Here is a 19,731-nt window from a genome sequence, read left to right as displayed (position 1 = left end):
GGATTCAGAGCCTACGCTCAAAGGTGGAAAGCTGTAGCCTCACAAGTTAAACTGGCTATAAGTGAGGATGAGCTTATTGAACTCTTCTTGAAGTCGTTACCAACTGAGTATTACGACAAGCTGCATATATCAGGCTGCCAAACATTCACCATGTTGGTGAAGGTTGGTGAAAGAATCGAATGGACATTGAAGGAAAAGAAATCTCAAGAAGTGACAGCACGGAGACCGTATCCTGAAAGAAAGGATAAAGAACCTGTACGTGACGTGGCTATGGTATCTAGCCCCAATGTTAATCAGGCTTCATTCCCAAAACAGTCTAACGTCCCTTGGAGAAATCCAAAATAGTTTGAGCCGAAGAAAAGAATCGTAAGGCAATTCACTCCGTTGTCACGGCCCCTATCGAAATTACTACCGATGCTGTTGGAAAGGCATTTGGTGGCCAAAGAAGTGCCAAGAGATAATCCTGCAAGGTTCCCCTGGTACGATGAGTCAAAGACTTGCACATATCACATGGGAGAAAGAGGACACGATGTGGACAATGGTATAGTCTTGAAATACAAAGTTCAGCAACTCATAGACAAGAAAATATTAAGTTTTCAAGAGCCTAAGCCAAATGTGCATCAGAACCCTTTTCCTGAGCACAATGTGGTAAATATGGTCCTTACAGAAGGAGAAATAATAAGGCCTGATGATGAAGATGAATGTGAGGCTAAATTAAAGACTGCTCGACAAGGAGATGCTCGCTTTCGTCGTGAAGCATTCTTAAAAGGGGAAATTATAGACAACTTGGGAGAAGATTCTGGCAAATACAACTTCCAAGTAAAGTATACTCTACCACCGTGGGCTTTTAAAAGTGAAGTGATTGTGCCCGATGGTTGGGATGGCATGGACGATGAGCTCAGCAGACAAAATGAGACTCCATCCGGTGATGAAGTGGATCAATTTGAAGAGCAAAAAGAAAGGGTTCGGCGGGATGAAAGACGATTTACCCAAACATCACTTGAGCAAGGTGACACTGTAGACTTCCTTGGTCAAGATAGTGGAAAATACAACTTTCGTGTTAAGTACACACCTCCACCCTGGGCTTTTAAAAACGAAACTATTGTGCCTGATGGATGGGGAGGCATAGATGAAATCCCAATCAACAAATTAAGTCTTGAAGAGAAAGAAGATCAAGACGAGAAAATGAAGAAAAAGGCTCGCCAAGGAGACAGACGATTTGTTCGCAAAGCACGAAAACAAGGCAAAATTGTGGATTATGTGGGACAAGACAGTGGCCGGTATAACTATCGTGTCAAATACACACCACCTTCATGGGCATCCAAAGATGAAAATATCGTGCCTGACGGTTGGGGTGGAATGACTACTATTGAAGCTGACAAAAGCATGGTGTCCATGATTACACCACTATTGATTAATCTTGATGAAGTGGATACGCTTGAGGAAGGGAATGATCATGTTGAACCAATTACCATTGAGTTCCCAATTGGTCAACTAAAGATCGAAGAGAAAGAGGTTCAGCCTGTGATCATCACTTTACCTCCAAAGGAGAAATTTGATACCAGATGTGTACCATGGGACTACACGCCTAAAGAAGTTGATGCAATAACCAGATCGGGAAGATGTTATGTCCCAAAAGAAGGTGAGCACGAAAAGAAAGGAGTAACTGAAGAAGATGTCAAGCGGTTGTTGTCGGTCATGAGGACAAGCGAATATGAGGTAATTGAGCAATTGAGGAAGATGCCGCACAAATTTCATTCTTGGATCTTTTCAAAACCTCAGAAAACCACAAAATGGTGCTTATGAAGCTTCTTAATGAAGTACATGTTCCCGAAACGATCAACGAGGTGCAACTAGAAGATTTCGTTGGGGCTATTATCTTGAAAGATCAGATAGCTTTTTCTGACGAAGATTTTCCAATGGATGGTCGTTCACATAACAAGGCCTTATATATTGCGGTTGAATGCCGGGGCAAGGAAGTATCCCGCGTGCTGATTGATAATGGCTCCGCGCTTAATTTGTGTCCATTAAGCATGCTGCATCGTCTAGGAATTAATAAAGAGTTCGTTAAGCCTTCAAAGGTGATTGTACGTTCGTTCGATGGGATGAAAAAAGATGTTATCGGTGACATCGAGCTGGAAGTAAATATAGGCCCTGTGCCTTTCCTGATCGATTTTCAAATGGTAGACATTCCAAGGACTTTCAACCTACTGCTAGGGAGGCCTTGGATCATATGGCTGGCGCCATTCCTTCTAGTCTTCATAAAAAAGTTAGATTCGTTATTAACGGTAAAATGATTACCGTGCACGAGGAGACGGACTTCACCACTTACAAGGAAAGGGCCATACCTTATGTCGAGCCTGAGATAAAAGAAGAGCTCAGCTATCATTCATTTGAGATGATTTCTATGATACAAATTCCCGCTGGTAGTGTCATGAAGTCTCCGGAACTTTCGGCATCGTCTATTATGTCTGGAAAAGTATTATGCCAATATGGATTCAACTTTGATGATGGACTTGGGACAAAAGCGCAAGGAATTAAAGAATCCATTATCCCATTTGGCACAAAGAAAAAGTATGGAGTGGGGTATGAAGTCACTAGTAATGACCATGGAGGCCGAGGCCAAGGTCAAAAGAATCGTGAAGGCCGTGGAAGCCGAGGTGATCGAACCATTAACCCATCAACGTGGAAGGGTAAGGCTAGAGAGTTACCCTATCATCATATTCATATCAGAGAAAACTTTCCTGGGCCTCCCAAACTGCTTTCAGAAGAAAATTTACATGTAGAAGTAGAGTCTATCTTGTTGGGTTTATTTGAAGAGGACGTTATTAGCGTCGTTATAACTGAAGATGAAGACACCTACGCACTGGAGTAGGAAGATTCTTTTGAACCCTATCCTTATTGTTGCTTTTACAATTTGTCTATTTCATATTGATGTTGTTTGCAATTTCGACTTAGTTGCAATTGTCATTCTTGTTAATACAGTTGTAATCACGTTTTGTAATTCAATAAAAGTGTTCAATGTTTTGTTAAGGACATATGAAAACAAAACCAAACCAATGATGAATATTGCTTTCACACGTGAGGCTTGAGGCTTTGGGTTTCCATATGACTCCTAATTGTGAAAACGGTTTTAAGAGCAAGGATGTCCAAGGATATGAGGATTAGCTCTATTCTCTTGATCTCTTCAAAACAGATTTCAAAATAATTTTTCAAAATGGTTTTTCATTAAACCTCACGCATCAATTCATTTCATATGCAATTACTAATCATGTTTGTTACATGTCAGGCATAAGCATTCACGCATCCATAATAGGTTCATATGTGACCCAAATCTCTCTGAGGAGATCACTTGCGAAGATGAGGAATAGATCAGAAGAGAATGGATCCGTCATGAAGAATCAAAGCCACTCACATTAGAAAAAACGATTACTGTTAATCTGGGTAATAAAGAGAATCCCAAAGAGGTTAAAATTGGGGAAAGTCTTCCCTCAGCAGAAGCAGAAAGAATAACAGATTTGCTCAAGGAATATCAAGATATATTCGCGTGGTCTTATGCTGACATGCCAGGCCTTGATCCAAGCATAGTTGAACATGATTTGCCAATTGATCCAAATATTCCACCAAAGAAGCAACAATTGAGGCGAACAAAGCCGGAATTGGCAAAGAAAATAGAAGAAGAGGTGATGAAATTACTCAAAGTTGATTTCATCGAAGTTGTGCCATATCCAGAATGGGTTGCCAACATAGTACCCGTAATGAAGAAAGATGGTCGAGTACGAGTATGTGTTGATTATCGTGACCTAAAAAAGCAAGCCCTAAAGATGATTTCCCGCTTCCACATATTGACGTATTAGTGGATAGCACTGCTGGGTTCGAAACATTTTCATTCATGGATGATTTCTCAGGATATAATCAAATCCTCATGAGGAAAGAGGATAAGGCGAAAACATCCTTCATAACACCATGGGGCACATTTTGTTATAAGGTGATACCTTTTGGTCTGAAAAATGCTGGTGCCACATATCAAAGGGCAATGGTAACTCTGTTCCATGACATGATGCATAAAGAAATCGAAGTATATGTGAATGACATGATTGCAAAATCCAAATAAGGAGAAGATCATGTTGAGGTGCTTCACAAATTGTTCGAAAGACTTAGAAAGTACAAGTTGCGGCTGAACCCCAATAAGTGTGTATTTGGGGCAAAATCTGGCAAACTGCTAGGATTTGTGGTCAGTAACAGAGGAATCGAAATTGATCCTTCCAAGATCAAGGCAATATATGACTTAAAGACTCTTTCTACAGTAAAAAAAGTGAGAAGCTTGTTGGGACGATTGAACTACATTGCCCGTTTCATCTATCAGCTTTCTGAGACTGCTAAACCATTCTTCAAATTGTTGAAGAAAAACGCCAAAGTAAAATGGGATGCAGAATGTCAACAAGCCTTTGACAAGATCAAAAAGTATCTGGTATGCCCACCAGTGTTGGTACCACCAATTCCTGGAGTCCCACTGATCTTATATTTGACGATTCACTATGAGTCGTTAGGAGCGGTGCTTGTACAAAGAAAGCCAAATGATGGTAAAGAACAAGCCATTTATTACTTGAGCAAGAAATTCACAATATCAGAAGTGAATTACCCAGCAGTTGAGAAGACATGCGTTGCATTAATTTGGGTATTACACAGATTAAGACAGTACACCCTTCATCATCAAATTTTATTGGTGACAGAGAATGACCCAATCAAGTTCTTACTTGAGAAATCCTCCTTGGTCAGGAAATTGGCAAAATGGCAAGTCCTGTTATCGGAATTTGATATCAGAAGTTCACCACAGAAATCAGTTAAGGGACGAGCGATAGCAGACATGCTAGCAGAAAATTCCCAGAATACTATTGACCCTGAAGAAGAAAGATTTGATGATCACATATTAACATTGGTCGATAACAAATGGACCATGTATTTTGATGGTGCAACCAATTTATCTGGATCGGGAACTGAGGCGGTGCTAATCTCCCCAGAAGGCCAACATTACCCAGTATCTGCAAAACTGGTATTCCCATGCACTAACAACATCGCTGAATATGAAGCATGTATCCTTGGCTTGCAATTGACCCTCTCGATGAAGATAAGGAGACTTCAAGTGTATGGAGATTCTATGCTCATTATATTGCAAACAACTGGAGAATGGCAAATTCGTGATGCAAAGCTAATTCCCTATCACAAATACTTAGAAGGAATGATGGAAGAATTCGAAGAAATAACATTTGACTATATTTGCAAGAGCTCAGAATCATTTTGCAGATGCTCTTACAACCTTATCATCCTTACTCCAAGCTTAAGATGGTATGGATATAAAACCATTGAGAATCAATATTCTCGAACAACCAGCACACTGCATGGAAGTTCAAACGGAATTTGACAATGAACCATGGTTTCATGATATCAAGAAGTACTTACAAGTAGGAGAATTTTCTGAAGAAAGCCAGTCAGGCGACAGAAAATTTATCAGAAAGATAGCCAACAAGTTCTTTCTCAGCGGACAAGTTCTTTATAAGAAATCATTCGATTCGATCCTGTTAAGATGCGTTGATAGCAAAGAAACTGAACAAATCATGATAGAAATCCATGAAGGCGAATGTGGTCCGCACATAAACGGCCATCTTCTAGCCCGCAAAATCATGAGATTGTGATATTATTGGATGACAATGGAAACATATTGCATTCAACATGTGAGGTGTTGTCACCAATGTCAAGTTTATGGAGACAGAATCAATACACCGCCGAATGAGCTGCATCAAATGTCAGAACCATGGCCATTTTCAATGTGGGGAATTGACATGATTGGTCCAATTAACCCCAAGGCTTCAAATGGACATCGCTTTATCTTGGTGACAATTGACTACTTCACCAAGTGGATTGAAGCGAATTCATATACAAATGTCACCGCCAAGAATGTGGCAAAATTCGTTAAGCGAGACATCATCGCTAGGTATGGAGTTTCAGAAGCAATCATTACCGACAATGGTTCAAATTTGAATAACAAAATCGTAAATGATCTGCTTGAACACTTCCACATTCGACACTTGAATTCATCTCCATACCGATCACAAATGAACGGAGCAGTGGAAGCAGCGAACAAGAATATCAAGAAGATACTAGCCAAGACAGCCGAAAATTATCGTGATTGGCACGAAAGATTGCCATATGCTCTGATGGCATACCGAACTTCAATTCGAACATCAACTGGGGCAACTCCATTTTCCTTAGTATATGGGATGGAAGCAGTATTACCCGTCGAGGTAGAAATTCCTTCATTAAGGATATTATCCCAATTAAAACTCTTAGAAGCTGAATGGAACCAACAAAGATGTGAACAGCTCAACATGATTGATGAGAGAAGATTAAGGGCTATATGTCATGGACAAGCTTACCAGAAAAGAGTTGCTAAATCTTTCAACAGAAAGATGAAACCAAGACGTTTTGAAGTGGATGATCTAGTAGTAAAGAAAGTTATTCCCAATAACTCAGATCCTTGGGGCAAATTCACTCCGAATTATGAGGGTTCATACATTGTCAAGAAGGTTCTTCCGGGAGGAACATTGATTCTTGTAGATATGACAGGAACAGAACTGGCCTATCCTGTAAATGCAGATGCTATCAAGATTTTCTACCCATGAAATGAAGGCGAACATTCAAGAAAAGATTCGGGTCATTTTAGAACATGTGCATATCATGCATATCTTGCATGCCATACATTTCATGAACATGTTTATCTATTTTGCAGAAGAGAGCAAGTTTGAATCTGAACCGGTTGACAATTTCAGAATTCCCAATGGAGTTATCAAATGGTAGAGGAAGTATCATCTCCCAATTCTATTTTCCATTGATATCCTCTAATGTGCTTTCCTTTTTATCATGCCCAGAGAGACAAAGAAAGGGAGCAACAATAGGAGAATACCCAGTATAACCAAAGCAAAGGCATGCAAACAAAAAGGATCTTGATGAATTGATCAGATAGGTATCCCTAAATCGTGAGGGCATGTGAGGTCGCCTTTCTAAGAGAAAAATCAAACCTTTTTCTTCCCCAAGCGGAATGACACTAAGGCTGAGCAAAAATAAAACAAAGTGTTTTGCAAACGAAATATTTCAGAAATGTTTCAATCAAAGATTTTGAAACACGCTTCCTTTGAAATTGCAATAAGCATCAAAATTTCCAAAAAGGGATAATTTGACAAAAGGCTTTGAAAAATTTCATAGAAAAAGTTTGGATCAAATCAAAATGGAAAGACCTTCAAATGATGAAAGGTAAGCCATATCCAAACACGTCCCCTATACACTCAAAGTCAAAGTGTTGAAGTGAGTGAGAAAAACTCATCTGAAAGGAAATATGGGATATTCGCAATGATTACATGGATTGAAATGATGAAAGGCAATCATTTCACTATCCCAAACACATACTTATCCCTTGCAAACCAAATTTGAGCCAAAATAGTGGAGAAGTTTCCCCAAAACAACCATATTAAGGACCACCCCACATTGGGGCAAATCAGGAGGTTTGAGGATTGACAACTATGGAGAATAGGATCAAGAAAGATTTTATTGCATACTCTTGCATCAATCTTTCTGAGATAACTTCACATAAAGTCATATGGAAGCTCAAAACATCCCAAGAGTAAGAAGAGCACTTCATTTCCTATACCCAAACACTTTATCTTTGACAAAGCCCAATTGAGCCTGAATATTCATTTCAGAACCCCAAGTTGGTAATCATCTCTTCGCACTCTTGGGGTAATCATCTCTTCGCACTGGAGCATGAGCATATGATCCACTTTAATAAATATAAAGCAAAAGGGCAGAACACAGAGTCCTTAGAATGCAAAAAGATCAAGGATAAAGGAGTCTGGGGCATGAAAAAGCAGTGTGCCTGGTAAAAACAAAGCCAATGCCCAGAAAAATGAGCAAAAGAAAGGAAAAAAAAACATTCAAAAGAAAGAATGACAAAAGTCAAGTCAAAAGCAAAGCAAAAGTTATGAAAAATCGAAAGTCACAACAAATCAATGATTGAAAAGATCTTGATGAAAGTTTAGGGGACTCTTATGTTCAAAAAAGATCCCCAGTGGACAAAGAAAAAGAGCGGTGATGCCAAGAAGATCACCAGTTTCACAAAAATCCCGAATTCAAAAACAATTGAGCCTTTTGAGCCTACCCAATACCAATATTACAACCTCTCCCCGAAGACTCTTCATATTGGGATGTTGAGAGTGAAAATATGATTTCATGACAGAAGCCATCACTTAAAGAAGTGTATGCAATAATATCTTATCTTATCCTCGAGGTTCTTAACTTGTAGACCCGAAGTCAGATATGATGAAATCCCTTTTCTTGGCCTCAGAATGCCTATCCTTTGAATAACCATTGACCAAGCCAACATTACAACCTTTTGAAAGACCTTATCGGATCAATCAGATTGTATACATTGTGAATATCTCTGAACACCTAAGGATTGGTTAAGAGAGATAAAATTGAGGGATATCAGATTAGTCCCCTTTCAATCGAATGAAGAAAAGACCAAGTTCATAGATTGAAACAAATTCTTTCTAATGAAGGTCTTCCAAACGATCATTTCAAGCATTTCTTGAAAGATTGCAAGCATTTTGTTCAAATAATTCCTTGAAAAGGAAATTTGATTGGCTGAAATGCATTTAATACAAAGAATGCATGTTTCAAAACCAGGTTTCAAATAATTTTTGGTCAACTTAAAACCAAGTTTTCAAAAAGTTTGTGGTAATCTAAAAAAAAACCACGTTTCAAAATAGTTTTTGGTTAGCTAAAAAACCATACAAAAGTTTCGTGAAATTATCCTTAAAATCACATTTTTAACAGATATTCCAAAGCAAATTGCACTTCGTAGTCTCTGAGTGATGATTCTCATGAGTGATCGTGATTTTGCAGCTTTGAATATGGTGATCTTTACAGTTTTCTCAAGTGATCGCAGGTCTGTAGCTTCGGAGCTATCACCCTCCGAGTGTTTGCAACCTGTAGCCTTGGATAACTTTTTTTGGCCCATAGAATGGCCTCTTCATGGTGATTTTTATGGTCTTGCCAAGTGTTCGTAGGTTTGTAGCTTCGAAGCCATCACCCTCCGAGTGTTCGCAACTTGTAGCTTTGGATGACTTTTTGAGCCTAAAGCATGGCCTCGTTATAGTTCTTCTGAGTAATTGCGGATTTGTAGCCTCGGAGAATTGACCATTTGTAAGTGATCGCAAACCGTAGCTTCATAAAACTATTTCAAAGTCCTATTTGGCGAGGAGCCACTAGGCAATTTCAAGTCCTATTTGACGAGAAGTCACTAAGCAAATTCCAAAGTCCTATTTGGTGAGGAACCACTAGGCAAATCTTTCGAAGTCCTACTGGTGAGGAACCACTAGGCAAAATTTCAAAGTCCTATTTGGTGAGGAACCACTAGGCAAATCTTTCGAAGACTTACTGGTGAGGAACCACTAGGCAAAATTTCAAAGTCCTACTGGTTAGGAACCACTAGGCAAAACTTTCAAGTCCTACTGGTGAGGAACCACTATGCAAATCTTTCGAAGTCCTACTGGTGAGGAACTACTAGGCAAATTAAAGTGCTACAGGCGAGAAGCCCTTAAGCAAATTCAAGTCCTATAGGTGAAGAGCCACTAGGCAAATTTCAAGTCCTAGTTGGCGAAGAGCCACTAGGCAAATTTCAAAGTCCTATAGGTGAGGAACCCCTAGGCAAATCTAAAGTCATACTGGCGAGGAACCACTAGGCAAATTCCAAAATCCTATTTGACGAGGAGACGTTAGGCAAATTCAAGTCTTAAGGCAAAGAGCCACGGGCGTTCATGGTTCGTGAGTTCATCCTTAAACCGCGAAATCAGAATAATCATCACTCACTATCAATTCATGGCCTTGGATGAGCAACAAATAAACTCTCACAAACAGGTAAGTTTCTCTCTCTCAATAATTAAGAATCTTTCAAAATGTGTTCCAAAAAGAGAACCTTTGGATTAGATCACAAATTTCAAAAGCAAAGACCCTAATCAGTTGTTGTGAAATTTTCATTTTATTTTGTTTAGTGAGTCAACTAAAAATTCAGGTGTCACCTTGTCTTTGAGATCAATCTCTAACGAGCTCAATCTCAAAGAGGGGCAGCTGTTGACATCTAATTTTTAGCTCAGTTTTGTCATATTTTCAAAATTTTCAAAATTAGGTCTAGGGATCTTGGCCAAGCCTAGAAACCTATTTCTCAACCAAAAAATAATTTTTTAGCATTTTTTAGCATTTTTTTCTTAATTTCTTTTAATCAAAATAGGCGAGAAAATCAACAAAAATAGCAAATGGAATCATAAAATTCCATAAAAATAGTCATTAGTCTTATTTTAAATCCAATTTCATAAATACATTGTCAATTTTGAAAAATCTCAATTGGGTATATGTTTTTTTCCAAAATTGGGCAAAATTAAACCCAAATTGAACCAAAAATGAAATTAAATTTTTTCTAGTCATTTTTAAATCATAGTGTCTTCACAACAATTGATTCTGGGACCTTGAATTGCACAATGGTCGGTCCAATTGCACAATTTGACATAAAAATAAAAAATCCCCACAATTTGATTGAAAATTAAGAATTTTGAACCCAAATTGAGAATCGTGCCCAATATGAAATTGTCGAAATATGAGACTATCATTTCTAGGGTTAATCAGACCTAGGTAATTCAATTTTGGCATCGGTTTTGCCTAATCAGGTCATTAGGACGTCGAATTGAGAAAAATCCGAATAACCCGGATATGAAATTTGGAAAATTTTGGACATGATTATATTAAAAATTGGGGAAAAACATATGCTTAGGTTCAAAATGTGATGGGAAATTCAATTTTGGGGTTAAATTTGAAAAATTGGGTCAAAATTGGGTTGAATTGAAGAATTTAGACCTACCCGGGTCGGTCGGGTCAACCCGACCCGACCCGAGTAGTTTGTCTTCCCTACCCGACTTGCCCAATGCACAAAAAAACCCAGGAAAACTGGCTCGTGCCCGCGACTTCACCGATCATTCTCGATCAAACTAGCACATTTTAATTGGTTTTGCTAGCTGGAAAATGTCCAGCTGGCACTGGTTAACGACCCCAACCGATCGGAGGTCGGTTCCAACTGAATTTGAGCGAGAAATCAATCAACAAAAAAGGAGAAAAACTGACGGGAGAAGAATAGAGGGTGTTCGAGAAAATTCCCAAGAGAGAGAAAAGAGAGAAGAGAGCGAAACCGAAGAGAGAAAACCAGAGAAGAAGAGTCAGAGGTCCCCCCACGAGTGTTCGGCGCCGCCCTAAACGGCGGGGCGTCGGCGAATCGTGAGTTGGCTATGACCTCCCTCGCCGTACCAGCCGGGAAAGTCTGACCGTGAAGGCCTGAAACCGAGCGTGTTTCGGCGCATCCAGACCTGTTACGGCGAAGCCGCGGTCACCAGAGGAAAGATCAAGTGTCGAGGAACAACACTGCAGGCACGGATCATCTCAACAATTTCGTTTAATCATCGGACGAAGAAGGTAAATATCACTCGCGGTCATTTTTTTAGAAATTCTAGAATATTGTTTTTGTTTGTTTGTGCATGTTTTTCTATGATTTTACTATATTAGATGCCTAAAATGTGTGCTAACCAGGTTTTACTTTATTTGATTGGAAAATATGCATAAACCACCTCGGCCGTGCATTAAACCCCTTCGCCGGAAAACTCGAAGTCTCGTCGGAGCATTGCCATGGCCATAGGGCCATTCAAGTTAGTTTCCCTGACTTTGTTTGATATTTTGATAGTTGTTAGAACCGATTTAGACGGCTAGGACGGCTAGTTTTAGGATTTGTATTCTGGAAACCATGCTTGAACAGTTTACAAGTTAGGGCTTGTAATTAGGCTAGATTGATAATAGAACATGTGGACTTGAGGATGGTGCAAGTGGAACAGCGAAATAGTTGCCGGAAGGTCGCCGGCGGTGAGCCCGAATCGGCGGTCTAGAGAACGTTAAATGCGGAACAACGCACACCAACTGTTTGTAAAAATGCTTTAATGAATTTGGGCTAAAACGGTGCCGTTTTGGCATGCCGCACCCGCCGGAGAAGAAGACCGGCGCCGGTGCCGGCCGGTTCGGTCTCGGCCGAACTGATTTGAACTGGTCCAGTCCGGTGCAATTCGCCCGCGGGAATTGAAAATTCCAAAAATAATAATAAAAAAAATAAAAAATCAGAAAATTCTATAAAAAAAATCACAAAAATCATAAAAAAAATTAGAAATTTTTTTAGAAAATTAAAAAATTTGCAGAAAATTCATAAAAAAGCAGAAAATTCATAAAAATCCAAAAAATTCATAAAATTCATAAAAATTCAGAAAATAAAAATTCAAAAATTAGAAAATCAAAAAATAGAAAATTGGAAAAATTGGAAAATTCATGAAAATTTTCAGAAAACCATTAAAAAAATCAATTCTCGGTTTAAAAAATTTTTCCGAAAAAAAAAATTTCAAAAATTCAAAAAATTTGAAAATTCACAGAAAGGTCCAAAATCATCGTGGCCAGTCATAAGAAGTGAAGTTTGAATTTTCGGAAATGGCTAAGTGGCATTTTTTGGAAAATTCCAAATTTAAGGGTTAAAACCCCTAAAAAACCCTAAATCCAAAAATGCACCTTTAAATGAGTAAGCCTCTAGGGCTTCATTAAGGTTTGGGTGTTTTGCTTGATTTTCATTTTTAGTGGCCAAATTAGGGTTGCTATGATTGATTTGCCATTGATTGCACATTTAATTCTTGGGTGCTTAATTGTGTGTTCATGATTAGATTAGTGAATTGACCTTAGGAATCCGTGTGACACGTTAGACATGCCATATCGTTCTTAGGTACCGAAAGGGCGTTAATGGTCTCAATTTGGAATCGTTAACGTAACCAAGTCCCTAGAATCTCTGGTTCGTAGGATCGTGGTACCTCTCCCGTACCTCGATTATGTTTCTAGTCAACCTACCGTAAATGACTAGTGGCGACTCCAAGTTCAAGTTTAGATCAAATAAACCTCGCTGTCACGTGAGGTATGATCTGGGAGAGACCCGTGTAGAAAAATACCTCCATTCAAGCACGCGAGAGCGTGGCGCGACAACAGTAACCGTAGAAAGTAACTCAGGAAGGAGCACCACAGCAAAGGAATTTACAGAGGCCGCCAAATCAAGTAAGAGTTTATGCAGTCACCCAGGAGGAAGCTGAGACTTTCAAGACTGTTATTTCAGGTACGCTCTCCTTGTGTGACAAAAAGGCTTAAGCCCTATTTGATACTGGTGATACCCACTCATTTATATTTGCCAATTTTGTGCAATTGTATGGACTGAAATCTGAGTTGCTTGTAGCGCCCCTTAGTGTCTCTATACCTTTAAAGAATAAGGTGTTATTAACATTAATGTGTAGAGATTGCAAATATCTATAGGTGGGACGGATCAGGTGATAGATTTGGTTGTATTAATTATGTATGATTTTGATATCATCATAAGAATGGATTGGCTCAGCAGACAATAAGCCAATGTGGATTGTTATAGAAAAACAATCCAGTTTGATCCACCCGATCACACTAGCTTCGAATTTTTCGGAAGTGGGATGGACCCCTCTGTGCCTCTCATCTCAACATTTGAAGCACACCAACTGCTTAGCAAGGGCTGTCAAGGATATTTAGTAGTAGTCAATGATCAAATTAAAAAGGAAGCTGAGCTTGAGGAAATTCGAGTAGTCCAAGAATTTCCTAACATATTTCCTGAGGAATTGCTAGGATTACCCTTGGAACAAGAGGTTGAATTTGTTATTGAATTAGCCCCAGGAACATAGCCTATATCAAAAGCCCCTTATAGAATGGCCTTAACGGAACTGAATGAATTAAAGGTGCAGTTACAAGAATTACTTGATAGGGGGTTTATACGACCAAGTACATCACCGTGGGGTGTGCCAGTGCTGTTTGTGAAGAAGAAAGATGGATCATTACGCCTATGCATCGACTATAGACAATTGAATTAAGCAACGGTTAAGAATAAGTATCCGTTGCTTAGAATTGACGACTTATTTGATCAGTTGCAGTGAGCATCTATATTTTCAAAGATTGATCTACGGTCTGGATGTGATCAACTGTGGATCAAGAAAGAAGACATTCCTAAGATGACTTTCCAAACTCGATACGGACATTATGAGTTTGCGGTTATACCATTTGGATTGACTAACGCACCAGCAACATTTATGGACCTAATGAACCAGGTGTTTAAACCGTTTTTGGATCGATTTGTGATTGTCTTCATTGATGATATCCTGATATACTCGAAAGGGCCAGAAGAGCCTGAACAACACCTAAGGATGGTACTTCAGTCTCTTCGAGAACATAGGTTGTATGCGAAATTTAGTAAATGTGAGTTTTGGCTGGACCGAGTAGTATTTCTGGGTCATGTGGTAACTGGCGAGGGTATATCAGTAGACTTAGCTAAGATTGAAGTGGTAATCAATTGGCCAAGACCAAAAACAGTAACAGAGATTCGAAGTTTTCTAGGAATGGCTGGTTACTATAAAAGATTTGTTGAAGGATTTTCATGTCTCGTAGGACTGTTAACCTAATTAACAAGGAAGGATACAAAGTTTGAATGGGATGAGGAGTGTGAGCAAAGTTTTTCTGGAACTCAAGAGGAAAATGACTACGGCATCAATTCTGATAATACCATCGGGATCAGAAGGATTCGTGGTGTATAGTGACGTTTCTCACAAAGGACTTGGGTGTGTTTTAATGCAGCACGAGAAGGTCATTGCTTATGCATCAAGATAATTAAAGCTGTATGAGTTAAATTATCCGACGCATACTCTAGAACTTGCGGTGATTATCTTTGCACTGAAGATGTGGAGACATTATCTTTACGGAGAAAAGTTTGAAATTTATACGGATCGTAAAAGTTTGAAGCATTTGTTCTCTCAAAAGGAATTGAATATGAAACAGAGACAATGGATAGAATTGTTCAAGGATTATGATTGGGAGATTTTATACCATCCAGGAAAAGCAAACAAAGTAGCGGATGCTCTTAGTCGAAAGTCCGCCTTGACAGTAGCAAGTTCGTCTCGACAGTAGCAAGTTTAATGGTTAAGGAGTGGTGTTGACTCGAGCAGGTTTCTGGATCGGAATTTAAGCTCGAAGTAGAGAATCTTTCAAGTGTATTAGCTACGGTCAAAATTGAACTTGAAGTTATACAAAGAATAACGATATTACAACAAACAGATCCTGGAATCTCGAAGATACGAGAAGAGGTAGCGAAAGGAAGGAAAATGGATTTTCAAGTGACGGATGAAGGCAACATAAGATTCCGTGGATGTCTATGTGTGCCTGACAATGATGAGTTAAAAAGGGAAATTTTGACGGAAGTTTATCGGAGTAATTATAGTATTCACCCCGAAAACACGAAAATGTATCATAATCTTCGTCAACTTTATCGGTGGAGTGGAATGAAGACAGATATTGCAAAGCATGTAGCCAAATGCTTGACATGTTAACAAGTAAAGGTAGAGCACCGTAACCCTGCAGGATTGTTGAAACCATTAGAAATTCCTGAATAGAATAACAATGGATTTTGTGCAGGGTCTACCAAGGACATCAAGTGGTCACGATGCTATATGGGTTACTATGGATCGTCTAACTAAGTACGAGCAGACTATACACTTGAGAAGCATGCAGACTTATATGTTAAATAAATAGTGCGATTGCACGGAGTACCTGTGATCATCACATCAGATCGGGACCCTAGATTCACTTTGAACTTTTGGAAGAGTCTCCAAGTGGCTTTAGGAATGAAACTTCAGTACAATACCACATTCTACCCACAAACGGATGGACAATCAAAACGGGTAATTCAAGTGTTAGAGGATATGTTACAGGCCTGTATGATTGATTTCAAGGGCAATTGGGATGAGAAGTTGTATATAGTGGAGTTTGCTTATAACAACAATTTTCAGAAAAGTATTAGCATGACCCCATTTGAGGTTCCATACGGAAGGGCTTGCAGGATGTCCGTCTGTTGGGATGAGGTAGGAGAACGGAAGTTGACAGGACCAGAATTGGTAGAAGTCATGACTGATGCAATGAAAGTGATACGCAATAGACTTAGAACTGCCTAGAGTCGGTAGAAAAGTTATGCTGACAGACGTTGAAGACCATTGGAATTCAAGATGGGTGATCATGTATTCCTAAAAGTGTCGCCAATGAGAGGAGTATCAAGGTTTGGAAAGAAGGAAAAGTTAAGTTCGAGATTTATAGGACCTTTAGAGATATTTGAAAGAATTGGAGAATTGGTATATCGATTGGCATTACCACCAAAACTATCCAACGTACATAATGTGTTTCATGTTTCTATGCTGAGAAAATATGAACCTGATTCTGCGCATGTTTTGGATTTTGAAGCTGTACAAGTCGACGACAGAGTAAGATACGTCGATGAACCAATGCAAATATTGGATCACAATGAGTGGATCCTCAAGAATAAAACTATCCCTCTTGTTAAGGTGCTATGGCGGTATCATGACCAAGAGGAGGCAATGTGGGAAGACGAAGAAAACATGAGATGGCAATATCCCCAATTGTTCGAAGGAATGGATGAGAATTGGAATTTCAAGGACTAAATTCTTTAAGGAGGGGAGAGTTATGCCATCCTAAACTTCCATTCGTCAAAGGAATATGAGGACCCTAAAAGGTTCGAGCGCTCATCGACGGAAATTGGGAATTTCGAACTTAGAAGTTCATGTGTCATTTTAACGCCACCATTATTACCTTTGAGATCATACACCGTGTTTCTTGGTTTCCTTTGCCACACGACCCGACTCTTTGCTGCATCACCCAAGCTTTCATTTTCCCTCCATTGCTCTCCTCCCTCTTATCGCCAGCTTCACCGCCCTCTTGCTTTTCATTTTTTTCTCTTTTCTTCTTCCCCTTCGCCACTTGGCAAAGGAGAAGCACCAAGTGGCGCCCGTCTTGGACCGTGTGGCTCCACCACCCCACACGGCCAATGGCCATACATGCAAGGGAAGGGGAAAAACCCCTTGACTCTCTTTCCCTCCCTCATATTTCCTTCCTTCCCTCCGGTTCTCACTTGCTCTCTCTCTTCGCCCGGAACTCCACCAGCCACTCGATCCATCTGCGGCAGCCGTCCACCGTACGACGCCGCCCAACCAGTCACCGCTCCCTCCATTGTCTCGTCTCCTCGCATCGACAGTAGCAGCCATCGTGAGCCCGGAAATCGTCGCGATGTGCTCTTCCTCTCTCTATGCCTCGGACTAGGAACCGCGCACCATGCCGCCACACTCGCCGTTGAGGCAAGTGTACTCTCTCACCCTATACTAACCATTATAGTGTTTGCATGTTGAGTTTGGGTCTCGGATTAGATAGTGTGGTGGCTAGATGTTGTGGGGGAAATTGTTGATTGTGTTCGGCTGAGGCGGGGTTGTGATGGAGAATCTAATGAAATTGTGTGTTCGCCAAGTTTGTTGGCGAGGTTGGAGATCTTTAAGAAGTCATGGCAAGAATGGAAATTCAATTGAGTGTGGTGGGGGAGCCGAGTGATCGGTTGGATGCTCCAGCTTGGTCAGTGAGGTGGGCCGAATGCCCTGGCGCGGACAGCGGTGTTGGCCGCGGAAGATCAGCGCGATCGAGAAGCCGATCGCTCGATTGGTGGAATAACTGGGCATTCGGCACGGTCTTGGGCCGAGGGTCTCGTGTTTTCGAAAAATATTGTAAGCTTTCAAGATCGTATAAGGTAATTTGGGAATCGTAGATTAGAAATTAAGCAAGAATAGATGTTATATAGTAAGAAGTCTATAGTTGTGTATTAGAAATGGTGAGAAGCTGTGGAATTGATAATTATGAATTGGTTGGAGTCCGAGGAGTGCACGGTAAGTTGTAAGTTCATTGTTAACTATGCATGTGATAAATGAAAAGATCGCTTGTGCGTGTGAATGTGTGACTAAGAGATGAATTGATGCCATCAATTTACATACGACGATGCCTTGAGGAGTCGTAAGGAATGTGGGATGCCGTGGTCAGTCGACTACGATGCTTAGGAGGAGCTATGCCCTAGATGCCCTGGGAGTATGATCGGGATGCCGTGATTAGTGGACTACGAAGCCCACGCGAGCCGATGAGAATACTGGCGTATATTGCGGTAGACCGGAGGGCGCATTGAATACTGCTAGATGGGATGTTCCTCCTTGCGTGGCCGAGGAGCGCATCGGACATGTGCCTTGGAGTGGAGATTAAAGTTTGATTAATGACGTAAAATGCATGCGTCGTATGCTCGTGTTATCGCTTGTTTCATTGATTTGTGATCTTAATGCCCGATGATTGGTAGCGGAGAAAGAAAAGGGAGTCTATGCATGCTATGGCTGGCTTATTGATTGGTTTAGTTGTCTATCTGATTGATCCTGTTGATATGCTTGACATTATCTATTTAGTATAGAGTGATAGAGTTTATTTTACTGAGCTTTCGCTCACCGTTTATTGTTGATAACTTTTTACAGATATATAGCCATGCCGATGCTTCCCACATCGACCTTCATTAGTTATGGAGCATCCGCCGATTTCGAGAGTCATCTGCCTGAGTTCATGGATCCTGATTTCCCAGGGATAGTCTTTTTTTAAGTGTATCTCTATTCTGACCGTAGATATTGGGTTCCCATTAAGACCCATACTTTTGGAGTTTGTAGCCATCTATGTTCATGCTGGTGGACGGCCGGTGGGACCTCTCCCACACCCGGGGCAGGATGAAGCGGTTGGCGATGCTAGTAGTTGGGTTGTGTGAGGCCAGTATCGAGGAGTGGGAAGGACCATTTTTGGAAAGACACGACTGACACTTTTTGGGATAGAATTGTGTGTTTGGGTAATAGCTTTTGATTTTGATGTGGTTGGTGGGTCCATGTGGATAGTTCGGGTTGGAGTAGCTCCTGTAGATAGTCTCCCCGAGTGCAACTCACCCCCTTGTATCACCCTTGTTATTAATTAAGATGAATGGTAAATTTCATCACTTGTACGTCCTTGCATTTCTATGTTTTCTATATCATATTCATGTTATAAATGTTGACCTTAGAAAGAAGCATCTTCTGCCTGCGAAAAATTTGATGACTATTGAGAACTAGAGGATTCCTCTTGAAAGGGGCAGGTTCGGGATGTCACAAATAAACTCAGCAGATGAATACACAACCTTGCCAACCAAAGAGGTAACAATGAAAAATAAGGAACCTCCATAGCGTTCTTGGTCTATTGAGTACCGAACAAACTTGTCGTTCACCAAAGAAATACAAAATACTAGTTTTACTGATATTACAGTCCAAATAAATGCAATTAAAATGAGAAGTCATGTCATTCTCGAAAGAGATTCTTAATTTTTGCCTGTGAGAATATAAAAACAAAAGAAAGCAAATTGGGGAACGGAGGAAGAAAATTAAGGATTTTAGGGTTTTCAATCCGAATAGGAATCGGGAACTGAACCGAAAACCAGACCTCCCTTCCTAGAATCTGGAATCGGTTTGGTTCTCCAGTTCCCGGTTTTAATGTTTGAAAGAGATTCTTAAATTTTCGCCTATAAGATTATAAAAAAAAAAAAATAAAGAAAGCAAATTGGGGAACGGAGGAAGAAAATTAGGGATTTAGGGTTTTTGAATCGGGAACCGAAGTGGG

Source organism: Syzygium oleosum, unplaced genomic scaffold (genome assembly GCF_021117445.2).
Source record: "Syzygium oleosum isolate NSW1041296 unplaced genomic scaffold, Sole_v2.1 Sole_v2.10, whole genome shotgun sequence".
Lineage (NCBI taxonomy): Eukaryota > Viridiplantae > Streptophyta > Magnoliopsida > Myrtales > Myrtaceae > Syzygium > Syzygium oleosum.
Note: the sequence above shows the minus strand (reverse complement) of the source record.